The sequence below is a fragment of the Lolium rigidum genome, chromosome 1, assembly GCF_022539505.1.
Source record: "Lolium rigidum isolate FL_2022 chromosome 1, APGP_CSIRO_Lrig_0.1, whole genome shotgun sequence".
Taxonomy (NCBI): domain Eukaryota; kingdom Viridiplantae; phylum Streptophyta; class Magnoliopsida; order Poales; family Poaceae; genus Lolium; species Lolium rigidum.
In genome coordinates, this window is record NC_061508.1 from 318,015,951 (window position 1) to 318,031,636 (window position 15,686).

The window sequence follows — 15,686 nt, forward strand, 5'->3', positions numbered from 1 at the left end:
TATAATAACCACTTTTATTATTGCCTCTTGGGCATATCTCCAACATTCATATCTTGGGTTGTATTGGATTCGATCTTCCTTCTTATTGTGGCTTGCTACGATAATATCGACATGAACCCTATTTACAGTATGGTCATATCATTGTGCTATTCTCCTCTCATGTGCGAGTAAATCTCCATAGGCTTGAGAGATGTATGGGATTGGTGAGATATTGTGTGCATATATTAATTTCCCTTCATTTTTTGATTTTCTTTGTGACTATTATATGCAAGAAAGATCGTTTATGTTTCATAACGCTTGTTGTCTAATTTAAGGGCCCAGACAACATGATACTGAGATCTCATAGACATGAACTTATTTGCTAGTGAATCGGCGACTGATACGTCTCCGACGTATCGATAATTTCTTATGTTCTATGCCATATTATTGATGATACCTACATGTTTTATGCACACTTTATGTCATATTCGTGCATTTTCTGGAACTAACCTATTAACAAGATGCCGAAGTGCCGGTTCTCGTTTTCTGCTGTTTTTGGTTTCAGAAATCCTAGTAACGAAATATTCTCGGAATTGGACGAAACGAAGACCCGGGGCCTATTTTTCCACGGAGCTTCCGGAAGACCGAAGAACATACGAAGTGGGGCCACGAGGTGGCGACACCACATGGCGGCGCGGCCAAGGGGGCCCGCGCCGCCCTATGGTGTGGGCCCTCGTCGGGCCCCCGACTCGCCCTTCCGCCTACTTAAAGCCTCCGTCGCGAAACCCCGATGCGAAAAACCACGATACGGAAAACCTTCCGAGACGCCGCCGCCGCCGATCCCATCTCGGGGGATCCTGGAGATCTCCTCCGGCACCCTGCCGGAGAGGGGATTCATCTCCCGGGAGGACTCTACACCGCCATGGTCGCCTCCGGAGTGATGAGTGAGTAGTTCACCCCTGGACTATGGGTCCATAGCAGTAGCTAGATGGTTGTCTTCTCCTCATTGTGCTTCATTGTTGGATCTTGTGAGCTGCCTAACATGATCAAGATCATCTATCTATAATTCTATATGTTGTGTTTGTCGGGATCCGATGGATAGAGAATACCATGTCATGTTAATTATCAAGTTATTACATATGTGTTGTTTATGATCTTGCATGCTCTCCGTTACTAGTAGAGGCTGCGGCCAAGTTTTTGCTCTTAACTCCAAGAGGGAGTATTTATGCTCGATAGTGGGTTCATGCCTGCATTGACACACTGGGACGATGTGAGAAAGTTCTAAGGTTGTGTTGTGCTTGTTGCCACTAGGGATAAAACATTGGCGCTATGTCAGAGGATGTAGTTGTTGATTACATTACGCACCATACTTAATGCAATTGTCCGTTGCTTTGCAACTTAATACTGGAAGGGGTTCGGACGATAACCTGAAGGTGGACTTTTTAGGCATAGATGCAGTTGGATGGCGGTCTATGTAATTTGTCGTAATGCCCAATTAAATCTCACTATACTTATCATGCCATGTATGTGCATTGTTATGCCCTCTCTATTTGTCAATTGCCCGACTGTAATTTGTTCACCCAACATGCTTTTATCTTATGGGAGAGACACCTCTAGTGAACTGTGGACCCCGGTCCATTCTTTTAATACTTGAAATACAAATCTGCTTGCAATACTTGTTTCTATTGTTTTCTCTGCAAACAATCATCTTCCACACAATACGGTTAATCCTTTGTTACAGCAAGCCGGTGAGATTGACAACCTCACTTGTTTCTTTGGGGCAAAGTACTTTGGTTGTGTTGTGCGGGTTCCACGTTGGCGCCGGAATCTCGGTGTTGCGCCGCACTACATCCCGCCGCCATCAACCTTCAACGTGCTTCTTGACTCCCTACTGGTTCGATTAAACCTTGGTTTCTTGCGAGGAAGCTTGCCGCTGTGCGCATCACACCTTCCTCTTGGGGTTCCCAACGGACGTGTCAACTACACGCATCAAGCAAATTTCTGGCGCCGTTGCCGGGAGATCAAGACACGCTGCAAGGGAGTCTCCACTTCCCAATCTCTTTACTTTGTTTTTGTCTTGCTTTATTTTATTTACTACTTTGTTGGCTGCATTATATCAAAACACAAAAAAATTAGTTGCTACCTTTACTTTATTTGCTGTCTTGTTTGCTATATTAAAAACACAAAAAAAAATTAGTTACTTGCATTTACTTTACTTATTTCATCATGTTTCCTTTTAATTTTATCACAGAGAACATACCGGTAGGACGCGGGTCTATCATTGGGAGAAACAATATAGAAGAATTTTTCACCCATGTTAGTACCATTGAAGATTTTGAAGATAGACACTTGGTAGACCTTGCTCCCACTTATGAAATTGCTGCTGCTTGCTTTAGTTCGCACTGTTGGAAACTAAATTTGTTAATCTAAATCCTATAATCCAACACATGTTTCTTACACTTGGTGATATGGAAGAGGGGGAAAAGAAAGATTTTGTTTTAGAAACCCTTCTTAGAGAATTTGGTGGTCTAGCAAGAGAGGCTAGAAAGGTCTTTGCTAAATTTAATATGCTTGGTTCTCATACTAATTTTGTTGGTCTCCTTGAAAAAATGGATATGGATAGAATAAGGTACACTAATAATACTAATGATGGTGGGGAGATCAAAGCACCAATACCATGTAAACTCCTAGCTATGAATGATGCACTAGAACATAACTATGCTTGGCTTGTTCCTGAAAATTTGTTCGATGAGAGTAGCAAGCCCAAGACTAATGAGAAGGGAGATGCTGAAACTTATGTATCCAATATACTATGCATGGTTGAGAAAACTCCAAACCCCGCTGTAGGTGCACCACCCTTCGATAACACTTGAGATACACTTTCGCGCCTAGCCGAAAGGCGTTAAAGAAAAGCGCTTATGGGAGACAACCCATGTTTTTACTCCAGTATTTTTGTTTTATATTTGTGTCTTGGAAGTTGTTTACTACTGTAGCAACCTCTCCTTATCTTAGTTTTATGTTTTGTTGTGCCAAGTAAAGTCTTTGATAGAAAAGTAAGTACTAGATTTGGATTACTGCGCAGTTCCAGATTTCTTTGCTGTCACGAATCTGGGTCTATCTCCCTGTAGGCAGCTCAGAAAATTAAGCCAATTTACGAGCATGATCCTCAGATATGTACGCAACTTTCATTCAATTTGAGCATTTTCGTTTGAGCAAGTCTGGTGGCCTAATAAAATCCATCTTTACGGACTGTTCTGTTTTGACAGATTCTGTCTTTTATTTCGCATTGCCTCTTTTGCTATGTTGGATGAATTTCTTTGATCCATTAATGTCCAGTAGCTTTATGCAATGTCCAGAAGTGTTAAGAATGATTGTGTCACCTCTGAACATGTGAATCTTCTCTTTCTTAATAGATGACCCCATTTTGCTGGTCTCACAGCGAGCCACATCACCTGATTGAGAATTTCACCTTCCCCTCATTGTTCCCAGCCGTAGGCCACGTTTTTTATGCTCAGACTGACACGACACGAGTCTCTGACAAAAGCTGCCGGTTTGGTTCACGCCGTCCTGTACCCCAAACCACGCAAACACCGATGACATTAATCTTCAATTGCATCAACATGCTATCATTCAGCAGCCGTATCGTCTTCTATGGAGCAGTTTCCTCTTCATCTCCCCATATTAGAAATTAACGCACGGAGTAACTGAGGTAGGCGATCAGCCGCCTCTTTATTCCCCCCCTACTATGCCCACCTATAAACAGTCGCTGAACCACGTTCGTCTAGATCCAAACAATGGAATAATCCCTCACTTATTATTCGCTCACAGAGCTACACCACCGATGGCATCTCCATAACCGTCTTGGGAAACCAGCGGCTGCCCGCGACGGCCGGACATTCGCACCGTATGCGCGGCGTTGTACTTCCGCCTACCCCTGCTTGCGAAACAGAGTGCTAGCAAGAGGGCGGCCGAGTCCATCGTCGTCGTCTACTCACCCGTGTCCGGGGCCCCGAGCGCATCATCTTCCTGGCATTGCATACCGGTCCACATTGGGGTTGGCCGTCGACGACGCCGGCCAGAGGTAGCTTCCGTCGTCCGCCCAGCACATCGCCAAGTCTCCTCCGGGCTCTGGCTCTCTCAACACATCCCATGGGTTCGCCTAGATATCCTTCATATTGACGTGAGTTCGCAGCTGTCTGTTTAGCTAGGTTTGAATCAAATCGAATCATGCGGTTTGTTTTGCTCACATTGTTCTCGGATGCGATTGAATATTCATTTATTTTGGTAGATTGCAGGAGGTGTAGCCATATAGATTACTCCGTATTGTACCTACAAGCTCGGTATACACATTTGTCTTCAGCAGGTTACCGCTCATTTCTCATCGGCTGATTCCCCCTTCATCTTGCCAACGCAGCCCGCAAGGCCAAGACAGGTACCTGAAGGTAGATGAGCAGGACTTTTCTGTAGATCATCTTTCTTGCGGCTGGAATATTCAAGATTACCAGCCTGATTTTGATCACATATTCATCCTTACCAGTGAACCTGTTTTTTCTCTCCAATGTGTAAGTCGTGCATGTCCCATCAGACCATGTTCGTACAGCACCTCTTCCCCTTTGATTTTCCGCTTCTTAATTCAAAATGGACATGTGCAGTATTACAGTTTTTACAATTAAAGAAGTGTTCGATGAAGCTGTTGGCTTATGCATGACACTGTGGTTTTCTTTTAGTTTGAATAGTACAAAAACAGAGAGGAGCCACTGAGTTGTCCTTGCGCTGGTTTGTATGGTCAGTGGCAGCTTCATAAGATGAGATTCTCTAATATCAGTTACGTTCACACATATTTTATGGTACCCTCCAGACCTAATTGGTTTTAGCACCTCATTGTCAAAGTCTTTTTTGGAGCTCCATTTCCATCTGAAAGGGTGATCGCTTGGAACATAGATTGTACATTACTTCTTTATGACTGCTCACAATATATAATAGGTGTATTGCTGCTTCTAGAATGTTGTGGACATTGCTGCTTATTCAATTGTGGCAGATCTACCAGAAATATTAGCAATAGATCTTACTGGATGCGCATTCACTCTTTCTTGCTTCCTATGGAGGCTTGCAGCAATTCATCTTTGGATGAAAAAAATAGTCAAATGTTAAGGTATTTGTGTTTGTGATAACCGCTACAATATTTTGAGAATACTTGGCAAGTCTTATGTGTAAACATCCATTGGTTTCGAGCACCGATCCGTTATGTGGTCATTCTTCTTGCTGCTTGAAAATTCAATATTGTGAGGTGGATGAAAAAGTTAACACATCAAAATGACAGTATTCAAGATTATTGGGTGTTTGTGCATGATTTAGGCTTGCAAATTGCTTATATACCCTGTTTTCATTTAGCATCTTCAAATATGGCCATCAAATATTCCGCAACAACGTGCGGGGTATCATCTAGTTTTTATTATGCACTAACCCTCTAATGAGTTGTTTCGAGTTTGGTGTGGAGGAAGTTTTCAAGGATCAAGAGAGGAGTATGATGCAATATGATCAAGGAGAGTGAAAGCTCTAAGCTTGGGGATGCCCCGGTGGTTCACCCCTGCATATTCTAAGGAGACTCAAGCGTCTAAGCTTGGGGATGCCCAAGGCATCCCCTTCTTCATCAACAACATTATCGAGGTTCCTCCCCGAAACTATATTTTTATTCCGTCACATCTTATGCACTTTGCTTGGAGCGTCGGTTTGCTTTTGTTTTTTGTTTTGTTTGAATAAAATGGATCCTAGCATTCACTTTTATGGGAGAGAGACACGCTCCGTCTGTAGCATATGGACAAATATGTCCTTAGGCTCTACTCATAGTATTCATGGCGAAGTTTCTTCTTCGTTAAATTGTTATATGGTTGGAATTGGAAAATGCTACATGTAGTAACTCTAAAATGTCTTGGATAATTTGATACTTGACAATTGTTGTGCTCATGTTTAAGCTCTTGCATCATATACTTTGCACCCATTAATGAAGAAACACTTAGAGCTTGCTAATTTGGTTTGCATATTTGGTTTCTCTAGAGTCTAGATAACATCTAGTATTGAGTTTTGAACAACAAGGAAGACGGTATGGAGTCCTATAATGTTTACCATATGTCTTTTATGTGAGTTTTGCTGTACCGTTCATCCTTGTGTTTGTTTCAAATAACCTTACTAGCCTAAACCTTGTATCGAGAGGGAATACTTCTCATGCATCCAAAATACTTGAGCCAACAACTATGCCATTTGTGTCCACCATACCTACCTACTACATGGTATTTATCCGCCATTCCAAAGTAAATTGCTTGAGTGCTACCTTTAAAATTCCATCATTCACCTTTGCAATATATAGCTCATGGGACAAATAGCTTAAAAACTATTGTGGTATTGAATATGTACTTATGCACTTTATCTCTTATTAAGTTGCTTGTTGTGCGATAACCATGCTTCGGGGACGCCATCAACTATTCTTTGTTGGATATCATGTGAGTTGCTATGCATGTCCGTCTTGTCTCGAAGCAAGAGAGATCTACCACCTTTATGGTTGGAGCATGCATATTGTTAGAGAAGAACTTTGGGCCGCTAACTAAAGCCATGATTCATGGTGGAAGTTTCGGTTTGGACACATATCCTCAATCTCATATGAGAATAATAATTGTTGCCACATGCTTATGCATTAAAGAGGAGTCCATTATCTGTTGTCCATGTTGTCCCGGTATGGATGTCTAAGTTGAGAATAATCAAAAGCGAGAAATCCAAAATGCGAGCTTTCTCCTTAGACCTTTGTACAGGCGGCATGGAGGTACCCCATTGTGACACTTGGTCAAAACATGTGCATTGCAAAGATCCGGTAGTCCAAGTTAATTAGGACAAGGTGCGGGCACTATTAGTATACTATGCATGAGACTTGCAACTTGTAAGATATAATGTACATAACTCATATGCTTTATTACTACCGTTGACAAAATTGTTTCATGTTTTCAAAATAAAAGCTCTAGCACAAATATAGCAATCGATGCTTTCCTCTTTGAAGGACCATTCTCTTTACTTTTATGTTGAGTCAGTTCACCTATTTCTCTCCACCTCAAGAAGCAAACACTTGTGTGAACTGTGCATTGATTCCTACATACTTGCATATTGTACTTGTTATATTACTCTATGTTGACAATTATACATGTTACAAGTTGAAAGCAACCGCTGAAACTTAATCTTCCTTTGTGTTGCTTCAATACCTTTACTTTGATTTATTTCTTTATGAGTTAACTCTTATGCAAGGCTTATTGATGCTTGTCTTGAAGTACTATTCATGAAAAGTCTTTGCTTTATGATTCACTTGTTTACTCATGTCATTACCATTGTTTTGATCGCTGCATTCACTACATATGTTTACAAATAGTATGATCAAAGTTATGATGGCATATCACTTCAGAAATTATCTTTGTTATCGTTTTACCCGCTCGGGACGAGCGAGAACTAAGCTTGGGGATGCTTGATACGTCTCCGACGTATCGATAATTTCTTATGTTCTATGCCATATTATTGATGATACCTACATGTTTTATGCACACTTTATGTCATATTCGTGCATTTTCCGGAACTAACCTATTAACAAGATGCCGAAGTGCCGGTTCTCGTTTTCTGCTGTTTTTGGTTTCAGAAATCCTAGTAACGAAATATTCTCGGAATTGGACGAAACGAAGACCCGGGGGCCTATTTTTCCACGGAGCTTCCGGAAGACCGAAGAACATACGAAGTGGGGCCACGAGGTGGCGACACCACATGACGGCGCGGCCAAGGGGGCCCGCGCCGCCCTATGGTGTGGGCCCCTCGTCGGGCCCCGACTCTGCCCTTCCGCCTACTTAAAGCCTCCGTCGCGAAACCCACGATGCGAAAAACCACGATACGGAAAACCTTACCGAGACGCCGCCGCCGCGATCCCATCTCGGGGGATCCTGGAGATCTCCTCCGGCACCCTGCCGGAGAGGGGATTCATCTCCCGGAGGACTCTACACCGCCATGGTCGCCTCCGGAGTGATGAGTGAGTAGTTCACCCCCGGACTATGGGTCCATAGCGGTAGCTAGATGGTTGTCTTCTCCTCATTGTGCTTCATTGTTGGATCTTGTGAGCTGCCTAACATGATCAAGATCATCTATCCGTAATTCTATATGTTGTGTTTGTCGGGATCCGATGGATAGAGAATACCATGTCATGTTAATTATCAAGTTATTACATATGTGTTGTTTATGATCTTGCATGCTCTCCGTTACTAGTAGAGGCTCGGCCAAGTTTTTGCTCTTAACTCCAAGAGGGAGTATTTATGCTCGATAGTGGGTTCATGCCCGCATTGACACCGGGACGATGACGGAAAGTTCTAAGGTTGTGTTGTGCTCGTTGCCACTAGGGATAAAACATTGGCGCTATGTCCGAGGATGTAGTTGTTGATTACATTACGCACCATACTTAATGCAATTGTCTGTTGCTTTGCAACTTAATACCGGAAGGGGTTCGGACGATAACCCGAAGGTGGACTTTTTAGGCATAGATGCAGTTGGATGGCGGTCTATGTACTTTGTCGTAATGCCCAATTAAATCTCACTATACTTATCATGCCATGTATGTGCATTGTTATGCCCTCTCTATTTGTCAATTGCCCGACCGTAATTTGTTCACCCAACATGCTTTTATCTTATGGGAGAGACACCTCTAGTGAACTGTGGACCCCGGTCCATTCTTTTAATACTTGAAATACAAATCTGCTGCAATACTTGTTTTATCTGTTTTCTCTCGCAAACAATCATCTTCCACACAATACGGTTAATCCTTTGTTACAGCAAGCCGGTGAGATTGACAACCTCACTTTGTTTCTTTGGGGCAAAGTACTTTGGTTGTGTTGTGCAGGTTCCACGTTGGCGCCGGAATCTCCGGTGTTGCGCCGCACTACATCCCGCCGCCATCAACCTTCAACGTGCTTCTTGACTCCTACTGGTTCGATTAAACCTTGGTTTCTTGCGAGGAAGCTTGCCGCTGTGCGCATCACACCTTCCTCTTGGGGTTCCCAACGGACGTGTCAACTACACGCATCAAGCAAATTTCCGGCGCCGTTGTCGGGAGATCAAGACACGCTGCAAGGGGAGTCTCCACTTCCCAATCTCTTTACTTTGTTTTTGTCTTGCTTTATTTTATTTACTACTTTGTTGGCTGCATTATATCAAAACACAAAAAAATTAGTTGCTACCTTTACTTTATTTGCTGTCTTGTTTGCTATATTAAAAACACAAAAAAAAATTAGTTACTTGCATTTACTTTACTTATTTCATCATGTTTCCTTTTAATTTTATCACAGAGAACATACCGGTAGGACGCGGGTCTATCATTGGGAGAAACAATATAGAAGAATTTTTCACCCATGTTAGTACCATTGAAGATTTTGAAGATAGACACTTGGTAGACCTTGCTCCCACTTATGAAATTGCTGCTGCTTGCTTTAGTTCGCTCTGTTGGAAACTAAATTTGTTAATCTAAATCCTATAATCCAACACATGTTTCTTACACTTGGTGATATGGAAGAGGGGGAAAAGAAAGATTTTGTTTTAGAAACCCTTCTTAGAGAATTTGGTGGTCTAGCAAGAGAGGCTAGAAAGGTCTTTGCTAAATTTAATATGCTTGGTTCTCATACTAATTTTGTTGGTCTCCTTGAAAAAATGGATATGGATAGAATAAGGTACACTAATAATACTAATGATGGTGGGGAGATCAAAGCACCAATACCATGTAAACTCCTAGCTATGAATGATGCACTAGAACATAACTATGCTTGGCTTGTTCCTGAAAATTTGTTCGATGAGAGTAGCAAGCCCAAGACTAATGAGAAGGGAGATGCTGAAACTTATGTATCCAATATACTATGCATGGTTGAGAAAACTCCAAACCCCGCTGTAGGTGCACCACCCTTCGATAACACTTGAGATACACTTTCGCGCCTAGCTGAAAGGCGTTAAAGAAAAGCGCTTATGGGAGACAACCCATGTTTTTACTCCAGTATTTTTGTTTTATATTTGTGTCTTGGAAGTTGTTTACTACTGTAGCAACCTCTCCTTATCTTAGTTTTATGTTTTGTTGTGCCAAGTAAAGTCTTTGATAGAAAAGTAAGTACTAGATTTGGATTACTGCGCAGTTCCAGATTTCTTTGTCGTCACGAATCTGGGTCTATCTCCCTGTAGGTAGCTCAGAAAATTAAGCCAATTTACGAGTATGATCCTCAGATATGTACGCAACTTTCATTCAATTTAAGCATTTTCGTTTGAGCAAGTCTGGTGGCCTAATAAAATCCATCTTTACGGACTGTTCTGTTTTGACAGATTCTGTCTTTTATTTCGCATTGCCTCTTTTGCTATGTTGGATGAATTTCTTTGATCCATTAATGTCCAGTAGCTTTATGCAATGTCCAGAAGTGTTAAGAATGATTGTGTCACCTCTGAACATGTGAATTTTTATTATGCACTAACCCTCTAATGAGTTGTTTCGAGTTTGGTGTGGAGGAAGTTTTCAAGGATCAAGAGAGGAGTATGATGCAATATGATCAAGGAGAGTGAAAGCTCTAAGCTTGGGGATGCCCCGATGGTTCACCCCTGCATATTCTAAGGAGACTCAAGCGTCTAAGCTTGGGGATGCCCAAGGCATCCCCTTCTTCATCAACAACATTATCAGGTTCCTCCCCTGAAACTATATTTTTATTCCGTCACATCTTATGCACTTTGCTTGGAGCGTCGGTTTGCTTTTGTTTTTTGTTTTGTTTGAATAAAATGGATCCTAGCATTCACTTTTATGGGAGAGAGACACGCTCCGCTGTAGCATATGGACAAATATGTCCTTAGGCTCTACTCATAGTATTCATGGCGAAGTTTCTTCTTCGTTAAATTGTTATATGGTTGGAATTGGAAAATGCTACATGTAGTAACTCTAAAATGTCTTGGATAATTTGATACTTGACAATTGTTGTGCTCATGTTTAAGCTCTTGCATCATATACTTTGCACCCGTTAATGAAGAAACACTTAGAGCTTGCTAATTTGGTTTGCATATTTGGTTTCTCTAGAGTCTAGATAACATCTAGTATTGAGTTTTGAACAACAAGGAAGACGGTATGGAGTCCTATAATGTTTACCATATGTCTTTTATGTGAGTTTTGCTGTACCGTTCATCCTTGTGTTTGTTTCAAATAACCTTACTAGCCTAAACCTTGTATCGAGAGGGAATACTTCTCATGCATCCAAAATACTTGAGCCAACAACTATGCCATTTGTGTCCACCATACCTACCTACTACATGGTATTTATCCGCCATTCCAAAGTAAATTGCTTGAGTGCTACCTTTAAAATTTCATCATTCACCTTTGCAATATATAGCTCATGGGACAAATAGCTTAAAAACTATTGTGGTATTGAATATGTACTTATGCACTTTATCTCTTATTAAGTTGCTTGTTGTGCGATAACCATGCTTACGGGGACGCCATCAACTATTCTTTGTTGGATATCATGTGAGTTGCTATGCATGTCCGTCTTGTCTGAAGCAAGAGAGATCTACCACCTTTATGGTTGGAGCATGCATATTGTTAGAGAAGAACTTTGGGCCGCTAACTAAAGCCATGATTCATGGTGGAAGTTTCAGTTTGGACACATATCCTCAATCTCATATGAGAATAATAATTGTTGCCACATGCTTATGCATTAAAGAGGAGTCCATTATCTGTTGTCCATGTTGTCCCGGTATGGATGTCTAAGTTGAGAATAATCAAAAGCGAGAAATCCAAAATGCGAGCTTTCTCCTTAGACCTTTGTACAGGCGGCATGGAGGTACCCCATTGTGACACTTGGTCAAAACATGTGCATTGCAAAGATCCGGTAGTCCAAGTTAATTAGGACAAGGTGCGGGCACTATTAGTATACTATGCATGAGACTTGCAACTTGTAAGATATAATGTACATAACTCATATGCTTTATTACTACCGTTGACAAAATTGTGTCATGTTTTCAAAATAAAAGCTCTAGCACAAATATAGCAATCGATGCTTTCCTCTTTGAAGGACCATTCTCTTTACTTTTATGTTGAGTCGGTTCACCTATTTCTCTCCACCTCAAGAAGCAAACACTTGTGTGAACTGTGCATTGATTCCTACATACTTGCATATTGTACTTGTTATATTACTCTATGTTGACAATTATACATGTTACAAGTTGAAAGCAACCGCTGAAACTTAATCTTCCTTTGTGTTGCTTCAATACCTTTACTTTGATTTATTGCTTTATGAGTTAACTCTTATGCAAGGCTTATTGATGCTTGTCTTGAAGTACTATTCATGAAAAGTCTTTGCTTTATGATTCACTTGTTTACTCATGTCATTACCATTGTTTTGATCGCTGCATTCACTACATATGTTTACAAATAGTATGATCAAAGTTATGATGGCATATCACTTCGAAATTATCTTTGTTATCGTTTTACTCGCTCGGGACGAGCGAGAACTAAGCTTGGGGATGCTTGATACGTCTCCGACGTATCGATAATTTCTTATGTTCTATGCCATATTATTGATGATACCTACATGTTTTATGCACACTTTATGTCATATTCGTGCATTTTCCGGAACTAACCTATTAACAAGATGCCGAAGTGCCGGTTCTCGTTTTCTGCTGTTTTTGGTTTCGAAATCCTAGTAACGAAATATTCTCGGAATTGGACGAAACGAAGACCCGGGGGCCTATTTTTCCATGGAGCTTCCGGAAGACCGAAGAACATACGAAGTGGGGCCACGAGGTGGCGACACCACATGGCGGCGCGGCCAAGGGGGCCCGCGCCGCCTATGGTGTGGGCCCCTCGTCGGGCCCCCGACTCTGCCCTTCCGCCTACTTAAAGCCTCCGTCGCGAAACCCCGATGCGAAAAACCACGATACGGAAAACCTTACCGAGACGCCGCCGCGCGATCCCATCTCGGGGGATCTCGGAGATCTCCTCCGGCACCCGCCGGAGAGGGGATTCATCTCCCGGAGGACTCTACACCGCCATGGTCGCCTCCGGAGTGATGAGTGAGTAGTTCACCCCTGGACTATGGGTCCATAGCAGTAGCTAGATGGTTGTCTTCTCCTCATTGTGCTTCATTGTTGGATCTTGTGAGCTGCCTAACATGATCAAGATCATCTATCCGTAATTCTATATGTTGTGTTTGTCGGGATCCGATGGATAGAGAATACCATGTCATGTTAATTATCAAGTTATTACATATGTGTTGTTTATGATCTTGCATGCTCTCCGTTACTAGTAGAGGCTCGGCCAAGTTTTTGCTCTTAACTCCAAGAGGGAGTATTTATGCTCGATAGTGGGTTCATGCCTGCATTGACACCTGGGACAGATGATGGAAAGTTCTAAGGTTGTGTTGTGCTCGTTGCCACTAGGGATAAAACATTGGCGCTATGTCCGAGGATGTAGTTGTTGATTACATTACGCACCATACTTAATGCAATTGTCCGTTGCTTTGCAACTTAATACTGGAAGGGGTTCGGACGATAACCTCGAAGGTGGACTTTTTAGGCATAGATGCAGTTGGATGGCGGTCTATGTACTTTGTCGTAATGCCCAATTAAATCTCACTATACTTATCATGCCATGTATGTGCATTGTTATGCCCTCTCTATTTGTCAATTGCCCGACTGTAATTTGTTCACCCAACATGCTTTTATCTTATGGGAGAGACACCTCTAGTGAACTGTGGACCCCGGTCCATTCTTTTAATACTGAAATACAAATCTGCTGCAATACTTGTTTTACTGTTTTCTCTGCAAACAATCATCTTCCACACAATACGGTTAATCCTTTGTTACAGCAAGCCGGTGAGATTGACAACCTCACTGTTTCGTTGGGGCAAAGTACTTTGGTTCTATTGTGCAGGTTCCACGTTGGCGCCGGAATCTCTGGTGTTGCGCCGCACTACATCCCGCCGCCATCAACCTTCAACGTGCTTCTTGACTCCTACTGGTTCGATTAAACCTTGGTTTCTTACTGAGGGAAACTTGTCGCTGTGCGCATCACACCTTCCTCTTGGGGTTCCCAACGGACGTGTCAACTACACGCATCAGCGACCCGCGAGTACTGTGACACGACAGATATCAAAGAGGAGCTAGTATAACTCGAGAAGTACGAGGAACCATTAAGTTTAAAGCCTTGATCTAGTCTCGCGACCTGAATTGATGTGATGACCATGGCTTGTGGTAATAGGCAAAAGGATCATTGGAGTCAAACGAATCTACCAAGAGAAGTCTTGATTATCACATGGGTTGCTCGCCTACTTGCATATTAATAAGAAGTATATTATATCACTTACACCATTTATTAGACCTGGCACATTCACTATCACCATGAACCATATCTCTCCACGCCTAATCTTTCATTTGCATTAAAATCTAAACAGCATTCGTGATTTTAATTTTATGGTCTTTACTTTTACATTGTTTAATACGCAATACTCACTCATTTCCATCTCAATTATTGTAGTCAATTCGCTCAAGACTAGTGACATGGTTTGAGTGAGACACCTTAGATAAACACTTTCCTAAGCTTCTTGCTGGGATCGATACAAAAACTGAAAATAATACCTTCACAAAAATAGTTGCAGTTCGAGGGTTTCGTGCTTCCTCTGCCGTCTCCAGACACATATGAGGGGAAGAAGGAAGGGGAGGAGGCGGCGGAGGAGGAGAGTCAGGGCGAGGTCGAGCCAAACGTGGTCAGGGCTAGCAGTGCCGGCGGCAACACCAAGGACGTTCTACACATAGCCGCTAGAATTTTCGTCGTCTTTTTGTTTGTCTGTGTGTTAGCATTGCTCAGATTTATGATGTGACCATGAACTCATTATGTTGAAACAATTACGAGCTTATCCAAGGATTGAACTGTGTCGACAATTTAAATTTGATTTGAAGCGATTACTGTAGCAGATCATTGTATTTATACGAAGTGAAACTGTATGCTCCACTGCGCAATTATGGGCGGGTTTGGTAGGCTGCATGCCCCTTGACTCGCATCGGTCCAGCTTTTTTTAGACCGTTTGATTACCTGGTCGACGCCGCGTTCTTGCAGGAACCGGTTCTCAAAGCACCCTCGGGTTAGGCCTTGGAGGAACGCCCGGTTCGGGTTTCTAGCGAGCCACCCCCGTTTCCGCAGAACTGGAGAACGCGGCGTCCCCGCAGAGCCATCGCGGGAGATGGCGGGAGCTCGCGCGGGACGGCGAAATCTCGGCGCCATGAATTCGGTGACCGCGCTTGAATTTTCGCCACCGTATATAGGGGCGGCTCTCTCACCGGCAAATCCAAATCCCCCATTTTCCCCCATTTCGAGCTCATCCAGCATCCCCGATCTAGTGACATGGCCGGCTCTACCTCACCCGCACGGTCGGCGAGGCTTGCGGCGGCGATGGAGGTTGTGGTGGCGGCTAGTGGACGCGGAGGATGGTCGTCTTCTTCGTCTGCGTCGATGACTTCGGTTGTGGTAAGCTTCTGCAAACCCTAGCCTTAGATCTAGAGCTTATGGGTACACAACCGGGGTCTGAACGAATCCATTGTAGGACATTCCTTCGTTGCCGGTGGAGGTTGTGGAGGTTTTCCAGGTTCCATCTGACTCTACGACGGGGACGGTGGTGCTCCCTGCA